Source organism: Vulpes vulpes, chromosome 2 (assembly GCF_048418805.1).
Source record: "Vulpes vulpes isolate BD-2025 chromosome 2, VulVul3, whole genome shotgun sequence".
In the NCBI taxonomy this organism is placed as follows: Eukaryota; Metazoa; Chordata; class Mammalia; order Carnivora; family Canidae; genus Vulpes; species Vulpes vulpes.
Window position 1 is genome coordinate 108,863,000 of NC_132781.1, and position 23,454 is coordinate 108,886,453.

Below are 23,454 nucleotides of genomic sequence, written 5' to 3' on the forward strand. Positions count from 1 at the left end.
GTACAGAAATGCAAATTTCAAGAGACAAGTCAGCTCATTAAATCAGAAGGAATGACTTCTCACAAGCTGAGACAATACTAATCCCAGAATTTTGTAGAAAAGTAGGACATCCTTGGCTAACAAGGCTGTCTGATCAAGAGAATAACGTTCCTTCATAGACGTAGCTATGGGGGCCACTTTGGTAATCTGGGAATAGAACATGTACCTAATATTTACTGTCATCTGGGAAGAAGTCCATCTAAGGCATCAAAACTCACCAAAAAACTATTTACCTTTAACAGTTCCAGTCCTTGTTTACCTTATTCATTTGTATAATCTTTAAAGAAATTGTTTTGCTAAGTACACACAGGAAAATTTCAACTCAGCTGCTGTTCAGTGACCGTGAATTCCAAAGTAGAAGTGTCTGAACTTGGGTGCCTGGGTGACTCAGTCAAGCATCTGCCTTCGGCTTAGGTCATGATCCTGGGGTGGGTGTCGGGCTGAGACCCTCGTGGGAAATCTGCTTTTCCCTCTCCCTGTGCCCCTCCTCCTGGTTGTGGTCTCTGTGTGTCAGATAAATAAATAAAATCTTTAAAAAAAAGAAAAAAGAGAGAGAGAGAAGTGTCTGAACTTAATGAAACCGCATTACAGATTAAAACTCGTCATTAAAAAAATAATAAAATAATAAAATAATAAAATAAAATAAAACTCGTCATTTTATAATGTACCACAAAACTTGCAGACATAGCCCAATTTTGGATACCCACTTCTACAGCCACCAATTGTTGGTTCTATTAGGCTAATTTTTAACCTCAGTCTGGTTTGGGCCTTTGATTCCCAGGCTCCCCAGCTTCAGTCTCCTATCTTCCCATACCCTAAGCTGCTGTAAACCCACAAAATGCAAATTAATTTCAATATTAACCTAAATAAAACAAGTAAATCCCATAAATAATGGATTCCAGAAGGAAATAGGAATATTTTTAAGTTTCCTATTGTTTGGATTAGCTCCACAGGTTCCCACTCTTCCCCCCTAGAGGACCACAAGGCAGCCAGAGCACGACAGCCTGGTGGTTAGGAAAACAGGCTTTGGCTCTGGACCAAATTGGGTTTCAGCTTAAGCTCTACCTATGGTTGAACTCCTTGGAGCCCTATTTCCTCATCTGTGAAATTGGTGAGAATGCATATAAAGGGCTGGGCCAGGACACAGACCAGACTCATGAAATCATAGTTACTCAACCACCACTGATAAAGAATTCCTTAGAAGCAGTCACCAAATACCCCCCTTACATCAAGAAGGGACAGAAAAGACAACATGGCTGGTCTATCTCCCTGCTGCTAATATGTAAAAAAAAAAAAAAAAAAAAAAAGCATGGAAAATGCTTTCACGCAAGTACCAACTAATAGTTAAAATATTCGATGACCCCAAGACCCATTCTCTAGATTAGACCTCCCACATGGGAGCCAACACTTGAAACAACACAGCTGTCTCTGGAGGGTTTTGTGTAGGAAGCCACTGAAAATGAGGCCAGTCCACATGGAGGATCCAAAAGCACCAAGTAATTGCTGGAAGCCTGCCAGACCCACTGACTTAGAAGGATGACACCCCAGACGTGTGGGAGATGAAAATTTAAGCCCCAGTTCTGTGTGAGGGTGGGGGTGACTACTTTATAACACAGTTTCAGCCCAAACTTACAGCCAGGAGCCCTACTCCCCACCCATCACCATCAGCCCTGGTTTGACAAAGGAACATCGTTCCAGAAGTTCATGAATATGCTGTTTTTTAGAATTCATAACACACTTTCCTCCCAAAAGTGTTACAAATAGTTGTTAGATTTTTTTTTTTTTTTTTCTGGTTAGGTACACAAAAGACTCCACTGTTAAAGGTGTCACTGAAGGGGTAGCCCTGAGCCTGATCCCTGGGGCTAGTGGCTTTCTAAACTGCAACAGCGGGGGAGGGGCAAGATGGCGGCGGAGTAGGGTCTCCAGGTCACCTGTCCTCAACAAATTACCTAGAAAACCATCCAATCATCCTGAAAATCTACGAATTCGGCCTGAGATTTAAAGAGAGACCAGCTGGAACGCTACAGTGAGAAGAGTTCGCGCTTCTATCAAGGTAGGAAGACGGGGAAAAAGGAATAAAGGAACAAAAGGCCTCCAAGGGGGAGAGGCCCCGAGGAGCCGGGCTGAGGCCGGGGCGAGTGTCCCCAGGACAGGAGAGCCCCGTCCCGGAGGAGCAGGAGCTGCACCAACCTTCCCCGCGGAAAGGCCTCCCGGGGAATTGGAGCAGGATCCCCAGAAAGGCGGGGATGCCCTCGGGCTCCCTGGGACAGTAACAGAGGAACTGCGCCCCGGGAGATGCGCCGAGCTCCCTAAGGGCTGCAGCGCTCGGCGGGACCCGGAGCAGCTCGGAGGGGCTCGGGCGGTTTTGTGCTTTTTTTTTTTTTCTTTTCTCTCTTTCTTCTTGATTTCTGATTGCGTCCCCCACCCCCCCCTTTTTTTTTCTTTTTTCTCCTTTCTTTCTTTTTCTTCTCTTCCCCCCCCCCTTTTTTTTTCTTCTTTCTCTTTTTTCTTTGTCTCTTCTCTTTCCTTCTCTCTCTTTTTCTCCTTTTCCCAATACAACTTGTTTTTGGCCACTCTGCACTGAGCAAAATGACTAGAAGGAAAACCTCACCTCAAAAAAAAGAATCAGAAACAGCCCTCTCTCCCACAGAGTTACAAAATATGGATTACAATTCAATGTCAGAAAGCCAATTCAGAAGCACTATTTTACAGCTACTGGTGGCTCTAGAAAAAACCATAAAGGACTCAAGAGACTTCATGACTGCAGAATTGAGATCCAATCAGGCAGAAATTAAAAATCAATTAAATGAGATACAATCCAAGCTAGAAGCCCTAACGACGAGGCTTGACGAGGTGGAAGAACGAGTGAGTGACATAGAAGACAAGCTGATGGCAAAGAGGGAAACTGAGGAAAAAAGAGACAGGCAATTAAAAGACCATGAGGATAGATTAAGGGAAATAAATGACAGCCTGAGGAAGAAAAACCTACGTTTTCTTTGTTTTTTTTTTTTTTTTTTAATTTTTTTTTTATTATTTATTTATGTAGTCATACAGAGAGAGAGAGAGAGAGAGGCAGAGACATAGGCAGAGGGAGAAGCAGGCTCCATGCACCGGGAGCCCGACGTGGGACTCGATCCCGGTCTCCAGGATCGCGCCCTGGGCCAAAGGCAGGCGCCAAACCGCTGCGCCACCCAGGGATCCCAAAAACCTACGTTTAATTGGGGTTCCCAAGGGCGCCGAAAGGGACAGAGGGCCAGAATATGTATTTGAACAAATCCTAGCTGAAAACTTTCCGAATCTGGGAAGGGAAAGAGGCATTCAGATCCAGGAAATAGAGAGATCCCCCCCTAAAATCAACAAAACCCGATCAACACATCGACATTTAATAGTGAAGCTTGCAAATTCCAAAGATAAGGAGAAGATCCTTAAAGCAGCAAGAGAAAAAAAGTCCCTGACTTTTATGGGGAGGAATATTAGGGTAACAGCAGACCTCTCCACAGAGACCTGGCAGGCCAGAAAGGGCTGGCAAGATATATTCAGGGTCCTAAATGAGAAGAACATGCAACCAAGAATACTCTATCCAGCAAGGCTTTCATTCAAAATGGAAGGAGAGATAAAGAGCTTCCAAGACAGGCAGGAACTGAAAGAATATGTAACCTCCAAACCAGCTCTGCAAGAAATTTTAAGGGGGACTCTTAAAACTCCCCTTTAAGAAGAAGTTCAGTGGAACAATCCACAAAAACAAGGACTGAATAGATATGATGACACTAAACTCATATCTATCAATAGTAACTCTGAACGTGAATGGGCTTAATGACCCCATCAAAAGGCGCAGGGTTTCAGACTGGATTAAAAAGCAGGACCCATCTATTTGCTGTCTACAAGAGACTCATTTTAGACAGAAGGACACCTACAACCTGAAAATAAAAGGTTGGAGAACCACTTACCATTCAAATGGCCCTCAAAAGAAAGCAGGGGTAGCCATCCTTATATCAGATAAATTAAAATTTACCCTGAAGACTATAGTGAGAGATGAAGAGGGACACTATCTCATACTCAAAGGATCTATCCAACAAGAAGACTTAACAATTCTCAATATATATGCCCCAAATGTGGGAGCTGCCAAATATTTAAACCAATTAATAACCAAACTGAAGAAATACTTTGATAATAATACACTTATACTTGGTGATTTCAATCTAGCTCTTTCTATACTAGATAGGTCTTCTAAGCACAACATATCCAAAGAAACGAGAGCTTTAAATGATACACTGGACCAGATGGATTTCACAGATATCTACAGAACTTTACATCCAAACTCAACTGAATACACATTCTTCTCAAGTGCACATGGAACTTTCTCCAGAATAGACCACATACTGGGTCACAAATCGGGTCTGAACCGATACCAAAAGATCGGGATAGTCCCCTGTATATTCTCAGACCAAAATGCCTTGAAATTAGAACTTAATCACAACAAGAAGTTTGGAAGGACCACAAACACATGGAGGTTAAGGACCATCCTGCTAAAAGATGAAAAGGTCAACCAGGAAATTAAGGAAGAATTGAGAAGATTCATGGAAACTAATGAGAATGAAGATACAACCGTTCAAAATCTTTGGGACGCAGCAAAAGCAGTCCTGAGGGGGAAATACATCGCAATACAAGCATCCATTCAAAAACTGGAAAGAACTCAAATTCAAAAGCTCACCTTACACATAAAGGAACTAGAGAAAAAGCAACAAATGGACCCCACCCCCAGCAGAAGAAGACAGTTAATTAAAATTCGAGCAGAACTAAATGATATCGAGACCAAAAGAACTGTGGAACAGATCAACAGAACCAGGAGTTGGTTCTTTGAAAGAATTAATAAGATAGATAAACCATTAGCGAACCTTATTAAAAAGAAGAGAGAGAAGACTCAAATTAATAAAATCATGAATGAGAAAGGAGAGATCACTACCAACACCAAGGAAATACAAACGATTCTAAAAACATATTATGAACAGCTGTACGCCAATAAATTAGGAAATCTAGAAGAAATGGATGCATTCCTGGAAAGCCACAAACTACCAAAACTGGAGCAGGAAGAAATAGAAAACCTGAACAGGCCAATAACCAGGGAGGAAATTGAAGCAGTCATCAAAAACCTCCCGAGACACAAGACTCCAGGGCCAGATGGCTTCCCAGGGGAATTCTATCAAACGTTTAAAGAAGAAATCATACCTATTCTACTAAAGCTGTTTGGAAAGATAGAAAGAGATGGAGTACTGCCAAATTCATTCTATGAGGCCAGCATCACCTTAATTCCGAAACCAGACAAAGACCCCACCAAAAAGGAGAATTACACACCAATATCCCTGATGAACATGGATGCAAAAATTCTCAACAAGATACTAGCCAATAGGATCCAACAACACATTAAGAAAATTATTCACCATGACCAAGTAGGATTTATCCCTGGGACACAAGGCTGGTTCAACACTCGTAAAACCATCAATGTGATTCATCATATCAGCAAGAGAAAAACCAAGAACCATATGATCCTCTCATTAGATGCAGAGAAAGCATTTGACAAAATACAGCATCCATTCCTGATCAAAACACTTCAGAGTGTTGGGATAGAGGGAACTTTCCTCGACATCTTAAAAGCCATTTACGAAAAGCCCACAGCAAATATCATTCTCAATGGGGAAGCACTGGGAGCCTTTCCCCTAAGATCAGGAACAAGACAGGGATGTCCACTCTCACCACTGCTGTTCAACATAGTTCTGGAAGTCCTCGCCTCAGCAATCAGACAACAAAAAGACATTAAAGGCATTCAAATTGGCAAAGAAGAAGTCAAACTCTCCCTCTTCGCCGATGACATGATACTCTACATAGAAAACCCAAAAGTCTCCACCCCAAGATTGCTAGAACTCATACAGCAATTTGGTAGCGTGGCAGGATACAAAATCAATGCCCAGAAATCAATGGCATTTCTATACACTAACAATGAGACTGAAGAAAGAGAAATTAAGGAGTCAATCCCATTTACAATTGCACCCAAAAGCATAAGATACCTAGGAATAAACCTTACCAAGGAGGTGAAGGATCTATACCCTAAAAACTATAGAACACTTCTGAAAGAAATTGAGGAAGACACAAAGAGATGGAAAAATATTCCATGCTCATGGATTGGCAGAATTAATATTGTGAAAATGTCAATGTTACCCAGGGCAATTTACACGTTTAATGCAATCCCTATCAAAATACCATGGACTTTCTTCAGAGAGTTAGAACAAATTATTTTAAGATTTGTGTGGAATCAGAAAAGACCCCGAATAGCCAGGGGAATTTTAAAAAAGAAAACCATAGCTGGGGGCATCACAATGCCAGATTTCAGGTTGTACTACAAAGCTGTGGTCATCAAGACAGTGTGGTACTGGCACAAAAATAGAAACATAGATCAATGGAACAGAATAGAGAACCCAGAAGTGGACCCTGAAATGTATGGTCATCTAATATTCGATAAAGGAGGAAAGACTATCCATTGGAAGAAAGACAGTCTCTTCAATAAATGGTGTTGGGAAAATTGGACATCCACATGCAGAAGAATGAAACTGGACCACTCTCTTTCACCATACACAAAGATAAACTCAAAATGGATGAGAGATCTAAATGTGAGACAAGAGTCCATCAAAATCCTAGAGGAGAACACAGGCAACACCCTTTTTGAACTCGGCCACAGTAACTTCTTGCAAGATACATCCACGAAGGCAAAAGAAACAAAAGCAAAAATGAACTATTGGGACTTCATCAAGGTAAGAAGCTTTTGCACAGCAAAGGATACAGTCAACAAAACTAAAAGACAACCTACAGAATGGGAGAGGATATTTGCAAACGACATATCAGATAAAGGGCTAGTTTCCAAAATCTATAAAGAACTTATTAAACTCAACACCAAAGAAACAAACAATCCAGTCATGAAATGGGCAAAAGACATGAAGAGAAATCTCACAGAGGAAGACATGGACATGGCCAACATGCACATGAGAAAATGCTCTGCATCACTTGCCATCAGGGAAATACAAATCAAAACCACAATGAGATACCACCTCACACCAGTGAGAATGGGGAAAATTAACAAGGCAGGAAACAACAAATGTTGGAGAGGATGCGGAGAAAAGGGAACCCTCTTACACTGTTGGTGGGAATGTGAACTGGTGCAGCCACTCTGGAAAACTGTGTGGAGGTTCCTCAAAGAGTTAAAAATAGACCTGCCCTACGACCCAGCAATTGCACTGTTGGGGATTTACCCCAAAGATTCAGATGCAACGAAACGTCGGGACACCTGCACCCCGATGTTTCTATCAGCAATGGCCACAATAGCCAAACTGTGGAAGGAGCCTCGGTGTCCATCGAAAGATGAATGGATAAAGAAGATGTGGTTTATGTATACAATGGAATATTACTCAGCGATTAGAAACGACAAATACCCACCATTTGCTTCAACGTGGATGGAACTGGAGGGTATTATGCTGAGTGAAATAAGTCAATCGGAGAAGGACAAGCAGTGTATGTTCTCATTCATTTGGGGAATATAAATAATAGTGAAAGGGAATATAAAGGAAGGGAGAAGAAATGTTGGGAAATATCAGGAAGGGAGACAGAACATAAAGACTCCTAACTCGGAGAAACGAACTAGGGGTGGTGGAAGGGGGGAGGAGGGCAGGTGTTGGAGGGGAATGGGTGACGGGCACTGAGGTGGACACTTGACGGGATGAGCACTGGGTGTTTTTCTGTATGTTGGTAAATTGAACACCAATAAAAATTAATTAAAAAAATAAAAAATAAAAAATAAACTGCAACAGCTGGGCAGCAAATTAAAGCATTCTGGAGCCTCAGTTTCCTCACATATAAATTAGAAATAGTAATACTTCTATGCATATAAAGCATTTAGATAGTGCCTGACACATCATAGGTACATGATAAATATTAGCTGTCGTTTCTCGTGAAGGCAATGAGGTCACAGAGTAGGGTCTCCAGGAGGGCCAGCAGGGAGTTTCAGCCTCCAAGGAGAGCGAGGATTGCACAAGAACCCTGTGGCAAAGAGGAAGGATTTGGAGGAACCAGTCTCCCAAGGTGGCTGTTTACTGAGCACTTAGTACATCCTCGGCAGCGTGCTGAGAGCTTCCCATGCACCGTCTCTTATTCCTCCAAACAAAGCTTTAACAGAATTATGACAGTGATCACGATCACCTCATCTGTTCACAAGAAAACTAGAGCCCCAAATGGCAGATGGACTCATTTACCATCAAATTTTGGTCTTTTTCCCCCAGTGACATATGTTCAGCTGCCTGCCTTCAGGTCCCTGCCCAGAAAATAAGAGCTGCCCTGTAAGCAGAATGTTTCTCAGTAACTTCCATGTGAAAAAAACAAAACAAAACACCAACAACCTTCACACACCACCAAAGGAAAAAAAATAACTGTAAATATGAGCCCCCAGTGATAATCCCCTCTCTCTCTCCAAGAAATGTTTATTCCCTAGAGTATTTAGGCAAAAGATACTGGGAAGAGGCCTGTTTTTGCCCTGTTTTTCACTAGAGCCTTCTTTGCATACTCCTACTCTGTGTTGTTAGTTCCTAGATCCATTTCCAGTACCACATGCAGTGGGAATATGCTAAGGGCACAGGTAAGTGTTAGAGGGGAAACTGGCACTGAAATGTCTAGTGTTTGTGAAAATTGGGTCTGCTTCTACTTATGACAACAATTCAGGACGGAAGAAGCTTTCATTTCACGAGAGTTTTTAGAGGAATGATCAATTATTACTATACAGAGAGATAAGGAATAAACCTCCTAAATGCTGGAGGAAGACAAGGGCAAAGAGGCTCCTAGGGGTGTTCACCATGATTTTTTTAACAATCAGAAACTAGAATGTTCAGCCAAGAGGAGCCTGGATGGCTCAGTCAGTAAAGCTTTCAAGGCTTGATTTCGGAGTCATGAGATGGAGCTCCATGTTGGACTCCATGCTGGGTGTGCATTCTCCTTGAAATTCTCTCTCTTTCTCTCCCTCTCCCTCTCCTCCTACTTTCATGCTCAAAATAAATGAATAAATGAATAAATAAAATCTTTAAAAACAGAAGTGCAGCCAAGAAAAGTTGAATGGAGTTGGGGCGACAAGATGGGCAAGACCATCTGAATGTGAAGAAAAACCTCATCATCTGTAGGAGAAGTAGAAGGACAAGTCTCTCCTCTCTCCTTGGGGGGTTAGTATTAGCAAGAACCTCACTGATCAAAGAAGAGAAGGAAGGTAAGGACAGAGCAGTAGCTAAAAACGCATCAATAGCTCATTGGGATCTAAAAATTCAAGAAAGAAAAATTCCTAGTGATTTGGTGTTACTCCGGACATCTGGTTTACCTGAGTTAGCAAATATTTATTGAACACCTATTACTACCCCAGTACTCGGAGTGTTAGGAAGAGTTCATTTGCTGTAAACATTGTGATTCATTGAAACATCTTCACCCTGGGAGAGAAACAGAATTTTCTTCACTGGATAGAACAACTCATCTCAAAGTCAAGTTCTGCTTGGAGACAGAGAGGTTGTCCTCTCTAGTCAAAGTTTCTCCAAAGTCAAAGACAATGTTGCTGTGGAGGTTGAAGTCTTAAAACTACAGACGGAGAGGGGATTCAAATGTTAACAACTGGATATGTTATTTTGCTTCTAATAGATATATCATTACTCTTCTCATGGTTTAATTTGCCTTTTAATAGTTTCCAGTTTTGTACATTGTCATGGTTGCAAAGAAAACATCTTTAAATCTTTGAGAATCAAATTAAAGTCAAGTCAGGAAACTTTTTCCTCTTAATATTATAAGAACATTTGTCAGGAAAGTGCCCTGGCACTCAGTCAAAACTCCTCCTCATAAACTGGAGAATTTTCTCGAGGCAGATTACCATATGTTGGACAATGAAATCTCTACCTCTTACAGGCTGTTTCTTTTCTTTAATAAGAATTTCTCATACTTAGATACACTTTACAGAACTACAACTGGTTTGCAAGCATAAGTGTACCAGAAGTCCTTTATATAATACTAACAAAAGTTTTGAGTTTGGGGTTTTTTTTGGGGGGGGGTGTTTAGGAAAAAGAACATATCAAATAGGCATTCAGTTTATTTAAGATCATGTCTATTGACAAAATATTCTATTATAATTGTAATATAATTAATGGAGAAAATGTTTTCTGATGCTTACCCCTCCCCTTTTTAAAAGTAATCTCCCTGCTAAATGTGAGGCTTGAACTCATGACCCCAAGATCCAGAGTTGCATGCTCTACCAACTAAGCCAGCCAGGGGCCCCAGTGGAGAAAATCTTTTGTTAAAGAAAACTGTATTTAAATGTTAGGCATGTCAAGGTTACTCTATCAAATCACCTTATAGTAGCATCAGTCAGCATTTTGGTGAAGAGGAGTCAAAAATAAGGTGTAATCCTTGCCCTCAAGGATCCAAATACCATACTTGGAACTCAAACTATTCTAATGAATGCAGTAAAATAATATGTGCCTTAATAAAAAAAATACTTTTTGGATTAGTCTCATTGATATTGAAGAGACAAACAGGAGGCTTTCTTGGCTTAAAATTATACTTAAAATTAAAAATAAAAATATACTTAAAATTATACTTGATCCTCCAAGCAATCGCCCAAACCGGGTATTTTGTTTGAATTGTTGAGTAGATAACTCATCCATTTATCTACTCAACATTTATTGAGTGTTTATTATGGGTCAGGCACCACACGAAGTGTGGAAAATTTAGCAGTAAACAAGTAATTAATCTTAAGGCTTGTTCTTATGGGTGGCTTTGCCAGCCAGCCCTCTTTGTAATGAGGGTGAAAATGGGAGTAAATAGAACAATGTTAGGATAGTTTCTCTTCTCCCTACCTTAGAGTCAACAGTGAATCTGAAAGGTGTTTGAGATGAGACAGGTATGAGCCTCTTTTCTTTCTATCAGTTTTCCCCAGGTTTCTTTGACTGAACCTCTTCATACTGAAAGGAGATGGTCCTACTTTTGCCTTTAAAAGCTGCAAGTTCCCTCCTGATGTTTCTGCTCAACAAAATCCCTCTCTGAAGGCCAGATGCCACTTGATGAAGTTTGATGCAGACTGAGTTTAGGATTTTGCTGTCTGGAGCCTTCTACAGAGGAAATTCATGTTGTTCCTTTGGGAGGATGGAAATATCCTGAAGAAGCAGTCCACGAAAATGGTAGGCTGCCTTGTTTTTTTCTGGTGCTTTCTACCTAGTGGTGCCCTTCTACCCCTGTGGTCCTCTTCTTAGTCACTACAATCTGTTAGCACAGGAACATTCTACAGCACGTTGAACTTAATGAGATTCCTCTGCTAAAAGTGAAGTGACTCCTTACTATTCTTCAAGAGCAGAGCAGCGATAGATGGCTCCTGTTTGGAGCCTGTGCAGATAAATTACAGCACCTCCCTTGAGAGACCTCTCTGCTACCATTCCCCAATTGGTGCTTTCATCCAAAGCTCTAAGCTGCCTATCAACCAATTCCTTGCAAGCTGATAGTATTTTTTTTAATATTTTATTTATTTATTCATGATAAACAGAGAGACAGAGAGGCAGAAGCATGCTCCATGCAGGGAGCCTGACACAGGACTCGATTCTAGGACCCCAGGATCACACCCTGGGCCGAAGGCAGGCATTAAACCACTGAACCATCTGGCATCCCTACAAGCTGATAGCATTGACGAGCTACCATGTGCAGGAAGTGTGTTAGGGGGTTGACAGATATGGAGCCCCCAGTAAGGAGTGGGGGCACAAAAGGGAAAATAATCAGGTGATATTTTGATGGGTTCTGTGATGTGAGTTACATGCCGAGTTCCATGGGAGTGCAAAGGAGTGAGTGGCTACCTTCTGAACAGATCTTAAAGGGTAAGTAAGAATTCTATCAGTGAGTGTTGGGGTTGCAATATTTTAGGCACAGGGAACATCAAGAGCAAAGAACAAAAATGAGAATGAACGTGATATTGGGGGGGGGGGAAACCCCAACATCTGCTGTGTCTTAGTTCATTCAGGCTATTCTTATACAATACCAGAGAAACTTCTCATAGTTCTGGAGGCTAGAAGTCTAAGATCATGGAACAAGAAAATCTGGGATCTAGTGGTGGCCCGCTTCCTGGTTCAAAGGTGGCTGTCTTCTCCCAGTGTCATTACCCGGTGGAAGGCGTGAGGGAGCTCTCTGGGGTCTCCTTCCTGGGAGTACTAGTCCCATTCATGTGGGCTCCACCCTCATGATGTGCCTCGTCACCTCCCAAAGTCCCTCCCTCCTAACACCATCACATTGGGGGTTTCAACATACAAATCTTGGGGGAACACATTCAGTCTGTAGTTTACTGTGACCGTGTATAATGTGCATCAGGGCATGTTGTAACAGAGGAGAGTAACAAACATGGTGACAGATCGAAAGACTGCGTAGGTCATGCTAAGGAAGAATTACATGTCTGTTACAAGTGGGGAAACTGAGGTTCATGGTCATTATACTTGTCACCCAAGGTCGCTCTCACAAGAACAGGACTTGAGGAAGCAATCTACCTCTCTCCTTCCCGCTAGGGCAGGAAGAGGAAAAGAATAAATACCCAGAGATGGAAGAGATTGAAGTTTTTGGTGATCAGTTGCATTGTTGCCTCTTGTCCCTGCAGCCTGCTCCTTGCTCTAAGAACGACAAGGGACTAAGAACACAGCTGCCTTTGGGAGGTTCTTATTCACATACAGCCAGCCCAGCTCCAACACCACAATGGCCTGGAAACCCAGCTGCTTCTTGCAATGGTCCCATGTAGCTGAGCTACTTCATAGGTTAAAGCCCATCCTCATTGTCTACATCACTGACCTTCTGCCTTGGGACCCAGGAGTCCATCTAGGTGGAAAGCTGGCAGCGTGCAGTCTGCATGACTTTGCAGGCTGGGACCAAAGAGAGCCACTCCCTCTGTGCTGGCCCTTATTCTGGGAAAAAGATTGAATGCTTATCAGAATTACAGAAATCGTCCTCAAGTCCTTAGGAGTTCAACCGTACTCACATCTGAGTTGAATACAGTAGCCCACATGGCTTCTTAGAGCCTTGAGACGGGTAGAGCATAATGGATCAGTGACATCGAACAAGAAATCAGAATTCAAAGGGGTTTCCTAGGTAGGTCCCTTCCATAAGTAAAATTTTCCTTAGTTTTCCAATATGTGCCCCAGCATCTGTGACCACCAAGACACCTTTGGTGCTGGGCTGTGGAAGGCACAGTGTTCAAATCCTAGCTCTATCCCTGTTGCTGTAACTCTAGACAGTCTACTAGCTATGGCCTTCTAGGGAACTGCTTACTCTTTCTGAAATTCGCAAAGGGGAGCTAGGACCACCTCCAGTGGTTTTCGCCAGGACCTCACAAGAGGATTCAGGTAGAAGGGCTTGTAAAATGTCAAACATGATATGAAATGTCAGTTATGACTATTAATCATTATTGCCTGTGGTTAATCTCATCAGTACTCAGTGTTTTCAGTTTCCTATGAAGGAAGGGGCCCATTCTCATGCTCATGGCTAGAATCCAGAAACATTATAGAAAAGCTTTTCTTGTTTCCAGTTAATGGTCCCAATCTCACATCGGATAGCATTGTCACAGGACTGTTTATTTTATTTATTTATTTTTTTTGGCAGAACTTCTGAGTCTAAAGCACAATTCAGCATAAACAAAGGCCTGGCTCTGACCCCACATATTAATCAATGAATTAATTCTTTCCCCCATCCATTAACCTTGGGCCTGAAGCAGTGACTTAGCACTGGAGGAATCAGGAATTCTTAAGCTATCTGAGATGTCTTGAGGACTAGGGGGGAAAAGCAAGCAGTCCTCAGTCTCCTGAGAAAGAGGTGGCCAAAATGACCTGTGACCTCTCTGCTCTCAGGCCACGTTAGTTTTGTCTAGTCCTCCAGCAGGTTCTACAAATGAGAGAGAGCTATGCTCTTGCTACCAGTTATATGCTGGATCTAGGTGGACCTATTACAATACTTATTTTAAGCATTCACTCTCCAGATATGCATCCTTCTACCCCACCCTTTCTCCCTTACCTTTCTCAGATGGTGTTTTTGTAATTGTGGTTAAAAAAAAAAAAAGACACACATTACATGAAATTTACCATCTTAACCATTTTAATTGTACAACTCAGTAGAGTTCTAATTGCTGAGCAACATATCTCCAGAACTTTTTCATCTACACCCATTAAACAACACCCCCTCACCCTTCTCCCCTTTCACACTTTTAAATCTTTGTAATTTCCTTTCAACCATTTTGTCCTCTGCAGAATCTTCCACTGGTAGACCACTCTAGCCTTTTTTATTTTTTTAGATATTGTAGCTGGCCTTGTTCAAATTGCCTTATAAGTTCTAGAATCACCCCTGTTTGACTTTTTAAAAGCAACAAACATATCTTCAGGGGTGAAGCTTTCTCTGTCAGAGCACCGTGAAGGGAGCTGATGTGGAGATCTGCATGTAAGACTGAGCTATCCCACAGAGGAGAGGGCAATTGGTGCCCACTGGAGTCAGCTCTAAAGCAGAGCCCTTTGCCGATTTCTAGTAGGCATTATTCAAAAAGTAAAAACTAAAAGAGATGGGTCCTATGGTCAAATCACTGGAGGGACCTTGGGTGACTCAAAGTTGAAAAGGACTCTTTCCTGTGTGATGGCTCCAGTCCTTGGCCATGCCACTGAGGTGAGCAGCGCTCCACAGAGCACCTGGCTCAGGGACATTGCCTGCTAGGGGTCTCCAGAGATGCCAGCCCAGCACCGTGAGAGATTCCACAGATGGTGAGCAGAGCTCAAGAGGTAGGAACGCACTTACTCCTGGGACAGCTGTAATATCCAGGGAGTTGTATTTATCAGAAAAATTCACAGAGATCAGTCCCTCGGGGAATGAAATGTAAGGTTAGACTTGTCCAGTTTTAGAAATCTGTCTTACCTTTCCCCTTTTCAGGGAAAAAGCAGCCAAAACAGAATACTGGGTATAAAGCAGGTTGCCCATAAATACTGTTTGCCTTAGTTAGCTCATGTGGCCATATAACAAAATACCACAGGCTGGATGGCTTAGCTACTTTGTCACAGTTCTGGAAGCTAGAAGTCCAAGTTAAGGTGTGGGCCACTTAGGTTCTTGGTTGGGAGACAGCCACCTTCTTGCTGTGACCTCAATGACCTTTCCTAAGCATGTGTACTCGGAGTGCCCTCCCTCTCCCTCTCAGGAGGGCCCCACCTCCATGACCTAATCTAACCCAATCTAACACACTTTCATGACCTAATCTATTATCTCCCAAAGGTCCTATCTCCAAGGACCATTACATTAGGAGTTAGGGCTGCAACATGTGAATTTGGGGGTGGGGGCAGAGGACGGACATGAACTTTCAATTCACAGCATTGTTGATGCCTCCATTGAAAGTATAGTCAGACACAGTGTATTCTTCCAAAAAGGATTTACGTCACCTTAAAATGCTGAGGCATCAGGAACTACAGAGAAGAGGGCACTCATCATTCTACCAAGAACCAGGAGCGGGTAAGTATTGTTATTGAACGCTAAATTTTAGTTCATTCTGAGCATCTTGGGGGCAAAAAAAAGTGATCTTCTATCCCTATTCAGATAGAATCCCTATTCAGATAATAAAAAAGCATTTTCCCCCTGAATTAAATTCTAAAAGGAATTTATTATTAAATCTAAACAAGCATGAAAATGTACCTTTACTCTGTGTGGCTGGCTCTTGTATTGACATTTGCTAAAAACCAAGGACATGAGATACTGATTTACAGCTAAGCAAGGAGGAGGATTCTACAGGCCTAAACATATTCATGTCTGATGACCAACCTTAATACAATGGGAAGAGTCAGGAGAGGCAAGAGCAGGGCCTCTCCAAGTGTGTCTTCCTCACCATCCCAACCCACCCTGAATTTGCATCACCTTCAGCTGAACTGCTGAGAAAATGTGGATTCTCAGACCAACCCCCACCTACTGAATCAGAATATTGGAAGGAGGGGGCTAGAAAGTCCCTAGTTTTGAAACTTCCTGGGTGATTCTGATGCCCATGAAGCTCTGAGACACTGTGATCTAGAAAAGAATGTTGGTGTGTGGTCTCATAAGCATTTTCTTTCATGTTGTCTGCATTGCTGGATAGAAAGCATTTCCTGTTCTTCAGCTACCTGAGGCTAGCTGCAAAAACGGATGGGCTGTTACGGAGATTAAGGGGTCTGACATATGTTCTCTTTCTGAAAGAAAGGCCACTGTTCCCACAGCCATCAGAACCCAAGTTTTTCTCAACCAAGAATGAGGGGCCCACCTAAAAGTGCTCGTGAGCATCTAGTTACAGCCCAGTGTCAGGCACCATGATGTACAAAAGAGATCATTTAGCCCTAAATTTCAGACAAGTGTTAGCAGTCGGCTGCCATAATCACAGAATGATTTCTTGTGGCACCTAATATATATGGAATAGTGATGAGCAATTCCTCCAATGTGCCCATCGAAACAAATAGGTGAGAGACAGCTGTGGTCCCTAAATACCAGGCTCAAAAGAAGATTCTTTTGTATGCTTGACAATGGAGAGTGTTGTTTAATAGTCAGGAATATAGTGAGCCAGCTGTTTAAACTGTTGGTAGCTTGAAGTCTGCCACATGTGAGCATTTATCCCACAGAAATCAGCAAATGCTACAAATCAGGGCTCATTTTCCCCCCTCAGAGAGCTGGTTCACCAGTGTACCACTAGTGCTGACAGAGGAATGAGTCGCAAACGCAGAGAGCAGTCACCTTCCTGATTCCAATGATAGAGAGACTCCCTCTTCTCCCCACACACTCTGTTTTGTCCCGAGCCCAATGTCAACTTGGGTAATGGTCTGTGTGGAAGGTTGTGATTCCCCAGGTAGTCAAGTGCATTTAATTCTATTTAGACAGGCTCCATGTGGTTGACTTGTAAGGGTCGCTATGACAAATAAACAACAACAAAAACCTTTTAGCTGATACATTTCTTTCATTAAAAACTTTGCTTTGGGGGAGGGGCACCTGGCTGGCTCAGTGGTTGGAGCATGTGACTCTTGATCTCAGGGTCATGAGTTCAAGTCCCACAATGGGCATGGAGCCTACTTAAAAAAAAAAAAAAATAAGAACTATGCTTTTTTGTACCATTGGGGATAAATTTTAAATGCAAACAACTAGAAAAAAAATGAGCTCATTGATTTAAATTCATATCCAGGTGGGAATGACTGACACCATGAACCAGGTTTCACTTTCCTGAGTGCAGGGTTGATTAGGGGGCAAAGGATACAAAAGCGGTAAAGTGTTGAGTATAAAAAAAGTGAGGAGCAGAGTGACCTGGGGGAAGTGAAATAGCTGCCAGGAGGGAGGCTGGGATGTGCACAAAACATGGCAGATAGCTTCATTAGATCCAGAGCCTGTCCTACCAATAAGCTTGTCTTCAGAGCACAAAAACAGAAATCAGACACTGATTTGCACACAGCTCTACAACATTTTACACCAACATCTCCAGGGCAATACCCTGTCACAACACCTCTCTCAGGACAGTGAACTCTACCAATGACCAGGTATTTTCATTTTCCCTGTGCCTAGCCCTTATGGAGAATCCAAAGGAAGTTGACTTCAAGCTTCCTGCTTCTGTGAATGACAGAATGACAGCTAGAGAGCCTATCAGTTAAAAATGCAAGACAGTGTATATTTAGGCACTAAATTGGTGGTTAAGTTAGGGAAATAGAGTCTAATGTGGGTTGATGTAATCAGGGAGGGAGTGTTGGGTCATGAAATATGGTCAGTTGGCTTGGGGAAGGCAAACAGGCTGAGCAAAGGTGGTGTGCAAGCAGGTGATGTAAGAAGGAGACATCTAGAAACTGCTGGGAGCAGGAAGCAGTTGGTATTGGTAAATTAGAAAGGTGGAATTGAACCAAATTAATGAAGGAGGTTAAAAGTCTGGGAAAGAGCCTCAGGCTGAGCCTGTAGCAAAGGCAGCCCTTACATGGTTAACAGGAGTGAAGTCTTGAGCAAGAGGGTGATGTGATGAAAGCAATGCTCTGCCAGGTAGCAGAAATTTCTTAACAAGATTTTAAGTATGGTAATCCTACAAAACCAGCAAATATATGAGAGTATGTTCTCTCTCATGGACAAACCTACATTACTTGTTTCAATAAATCTACTGTGGGTTTAAATAATCTAAAACAAAGACTCTTTCTTAGCCCAATCATGAACCAGGTTTCCTTCTTGTTCTTTTATTTTAATATTTTATTTTTAAGTAATCTCTACACCGAAAGTGGGGCTTGAACCCATAACCCCGAAATTAAGAGCCACATGTTCCACCCACGGAGCCAGATAAATGCCCCTTGTTCGTTTTTTGAATCAACTCATATTTGCAACTGCTTCACAGAATTTGGTTTCCTTGTCCCTCCAGATAAAGAAATACGTCCATCTTTCCTTGTTTGGAAACAAAATCATAGGCTCTGGTGTGTTCCCAAGATAGCAAGCTGTATGCCACAAGCCAGGTCAGCCAAGTCCTCCAGACTGCTTGTAGGACTACTAACCTGAACGCACCTGGAGGATAGGTGACCATGCCCAAGTCACCACAGGAACCCAATGTGAGGCTAAGGGGACAGCCTAAGCTCCTACGTGGGAAAAATAAACACCAAACTTCCAACCATACAAGAGCTAGAGTGATTGCTGGGCAACCTTCCTGAGATGCTTCTGACCTTAGAGGACCAAAGCAGCTACCTGGTTTGAAGTAAAACAGCCTGGGAAAATCCTACCCTGTCTCCTAAGTTATAGGGTTTCTGCCTCAATCCTCTACTTCTTGAAATAGCCTACATATCACCAAAAGAAATGCTACCCACTCTTTTGAGTGACCACTTTCCAAAGACCAAAATGCCCTCTGGATTCTATTTTTAAGAGCAAAAGCAATATATATATATATATATATATATATATATATATATATATGCAAAATATATATTTATGTGGTTTACTGTTGTATCCATTTCTTCCACCCCAAGACCCTTTTGTAAGTTCCTGCTCTGTTTTCCCATAGGACCCCTGTACCAATATGGAGTGTGCTTTATAATTACCCAGAGAGTTTGTTAAACACACAGTGCTGGGCTCCACCCCCAGAGTTTTTGATTCAACATGTTCAAGATGGAGCCAAACTTTGCATTGGTGATGAATTTCTAGCAACAGCAAATTTCTCTGCTATTTGATGTTCTTCATCCATGCTTATGTGCACAGATGCTCTTTCCAGTTCAAAGGTAGCTTTCTCCTGGAAGAGAGATGTAGGGGCAAAAATGACTTCAAAGGTGAAGCTTTCTGAGTGGGGTACTTGTAGTTGGCTGGCTATATTATTGAAAGAAATCACCAAGCCAAAACTGTTCAGCAATAAAAAGGGTATTCAGTCAGCAGAACTCTCTGTGGTGAATGAGTTAAAAATTTGGTTCCCAAACCTGTGCTTGAGTCCTAGCACCAACATCTCATAATTATAAAATCATAGAATCTTAGAACTAGGTACTTCTTCAAATTCCCTTATTTTAAATGTGAGGAAATATGAGGCTCAGAAAAGTTAAGTAATCCAAGATCTTATAGCTGACAAGTAGCAAGAATGGGATTAGAACCCAGCTTTTGTAACTTTTGAAAATCACTTTGACTTATTTAATGTACAAATGAAAGGGAAGGAAGAGTTCTGCTACCAGTAACTTGCTGTTATCAACCTTTATGCCAACAACAATTATAAATTCAGAAGTTACCAGACAGTAAAAAATGCAAGGAAAAAATATAGCCAATGACAAAAGGATGAAAAACAGCTAATAAAAGCAGATCCAGAGATGAACTGTTTGTTGGAATTAGTGAATGGTAATAAGGTAAAAAAAAATCATGAAGGAAAAGATAGATGAAGAGGGAAAGAAATGATGAATTTAAAAGCAAAATAGAAATTTAAAAAGTCAAATGGAAATCCCACAACAGAAAAAATATCTGAAATAAAATTCATCACATGGGATTAATAGGAGATTGTTCACTGCAGAAGAATCAGTAAACCCAGACAGATGAACAGAAATATCCTAAGCTAAACAACAAAGAGAAAAGAAACTGGGAAAACATGAGCAGAGACTCAGTGACCTGTAGGACTGCAACAAATAGTCTAAAATAAATCCTGTGAAATAGCCTAATGAGTATTAGATATTAAAAGAAAGGTACAGACCACTATCCCTCAAGAACAAAGATGCAAATGTTAACAAGACTAATGTCTTGCTAATGCAAAGTGATATATCATAACCTAGTGGGGTTTATTCCAAGAATGCAAAGTTGATTTAATACTTGAAAATCAATGAATATATTTCACCACATTAACAGAATAAATAAGAAAACTCATGGCTATCTCTCTGGATGCAGAGAAAGCATTTGACAAATTTCAACACCCATTCATGATAAAAGAAATCATACTTAAGGTTGAAATATTGAACGTATTCTAAGACAGAATGAGGTGAGGATGTCTGCTTTTACTACTTCAACATTGCTTGTGCCATAAGGCAAAAATTAATTCATCAATCAGTTCATTAGTGGTATAGAGCTTGAAAATGAAGAAGTAAAACTGTCATTATTTGCTGATGGCATTACTATACCATATAAAAGCCAAGGAATCTGGAAAAGCAAAACAAAACAAAAACCACTAAAAGAACTAATATATGACTTTAGTAAGAGATTACAGAATGTAAGGTAAATATACAAAAAATCAATTCTATATGCCAGCAATAAATCAAATTTAAATTGCTATATCATATACCTGAAACTAACATAACCATGTATTAACTATACTGGAATTAAAATAAAATAAATAAATAAATAAATAAATAAATAAATAAATAAATAAATTTTTATTTGCTATTATACTATTATAATAGCATCAAAACTATAATATACTTGGGAATATATAAAAGATGTATAAGATTTCTCCACTAAAAGGTGCAAAATGTTGAGAAGAACTTCTTAGATGCCTAAACAAATAGAGACATGTCATATTCATGAGTTGGAAGACTCAATTTGTTAAGATGTTAGTTCTCTTCAAAGTGAACTTAGATTCAACATGATCCCAGTCAAAGTCCCAACAGGTTTTATAGAAATTACCAGGCTGATTCTAAGATATGAAGACTTAGAATAGCCAAAATAATCTTGGAAAAAAGGAGTACCAGATTGGAAGATTTACATTACCTGATTTCAAGGCTTACTATAAAAATAAAATCAATCTGGTTTTGGTGCAAAGACAGACAAAAAGATCAATGGAACAGAATAAGGAGTCCAGAAATTTTGAGAGTGTGTGTAAAATGTGATCAGTTGATTTTCAACAGAGATGCAAAGGTACTTCAGAGGAGAAATTCATTTCACCAAATCATGCTGGAACTATTGAATATCCATACTGAAATAATTATGTTTTTTGACCCCTGCCTCACACCACACACAAAATATTTATTTAGGATGGATGTTAGGCCTAAAAGTAAAAGCTAAAACTGTAAGGCTCCTAGAAGAAAACACAGGAGAGTATCTTCATGACCTTGGAGAGGGCAACAATTTCCTAGAACACAGACAGTACTAACTATAAAAGAAAAGATTGATAAACTGGAAATAATCAAATTTAAAACAATTCTGTTCAAAGAACACCAGTAAGAAAATTGAAAAGGCAAGCCACAGACTGGGAGAAATCTATAATATATATATTATATATGAATATATAATATATATATCATTAATATATATATATATTATACATATATCTGACAGAGATCTTACATCCAGAATATATAAGGTATTACTACAAGTCAAAAATCAAAAGACAAACCCAATTCCTTTTTTTTTTAAGACTTTATTTATTTATTCCTGAGAGACACAGAGAGGCAGAGATACGAGCAGAGGGAAAAGCAGGCTCCATGCAGGGAGCCTGACGTGGGACTCGATCCCGGGACTCCAGGATCACACCCTGGGCCAAAGGCAGGTGCTAAACTGCTGAGCCACCCAGGGATCCCCCAACAAACCCAATTCTTAAATGGACAAAAGGCTTGAACAGACATTTCAAAAATCACCAGACATACAAAAATACATACAACAGACATACAAAAATCACCAGTGAGCAGGTGTTCAAAATCAGTAGCCATTATCGAAATGCAAATTAAAACCAGCATGATATGCCACTTAACACCCAATTATCAACTAAAACTTAAAAGACTGACAATATTAAATGCTGGCAAAGAAATGAAGCAACTGGAATTTTCTTACAGTGTTAGTAGGACTTTAAAATGGTACAACTACTTTGGATAAGAGCTTAGCAGTTTTTTAATAAGACTGAACATATAACTACCATATGATCTGCCAACTCCTAGCAATTTACCCAACAGAAATGAAAGCATAGGTCACTGTGAGCTGAGAGAGAGAGATGTTGTTGGTGTGATTGAAATGGAATCCAAACTGGAGTGGGTGGAAGTGTGAGTGGGAGGTGAGGAAGTGAAGAAAGAGCAGTCACTGGGCGGGGAGCTGGGTGGGTGCAGGTTGGGGTTAAGGATTTTTTTGTTTGTTATGAAACAGCCTTGAGCGTGTCAGGCATATACGTCACACCAAAAATCAATATAAATTCCAAACAATATTGCTTAACCAAACAGACTACAGGAAAATAAGATCTTTTTGAAGTATCTGGAGAAGTTGGAAGAGATAATCTTGTCTAGAAGCAGCATGTTCAATAAAAAATGTTTGAAATGGCTATATTTGACTACATGAACTTTTGAAAATATATTAAATGAGAAAAACAATTAAAATGCAAACAGACCAGGAGAGATATTTGCACCAACTCTAACAAAAGGTTAATATCATTATTACTAAGAGAAAGTCCTTATAATCGACTTTTTAAAACGTCTCCTGGATAAATGGGAAAAGGACATAAAGCTACAATTCAAAGAATGCTAGCCAAAAAAGAAAAAAAAAGAAAACAAAAACAAAAAAACAAAGAACTCTAGCCAGTGGACAAATATGCAACATATCGTTTAATTGTTCTAATTATAAATGCTAAAATACTGCATTTTCATTACGAAATTTTAAACTAACATAACTAATAGTAGCAGGATGTGATTTATAGATGGATGGACAAAGAAGGTGATATATATTTATGTGTCATTTATATATTACAAATGGGCATAATTATTTTAAAAGTCATTTTGGCACAACACATCAACTGTCATTAAAATATTCCCAGTCTGACTTTGTTATTTAGAGCAACAACATTATACAGTAGATGGCCTATAGATAAAGACATTCCTTGAAGGGTTGGTTATAACAAAAGGAAAAAAAAAAGAAGTAATTTAATGTCCACTTAGAAAGGAAATGATCAGCACTCTGCTT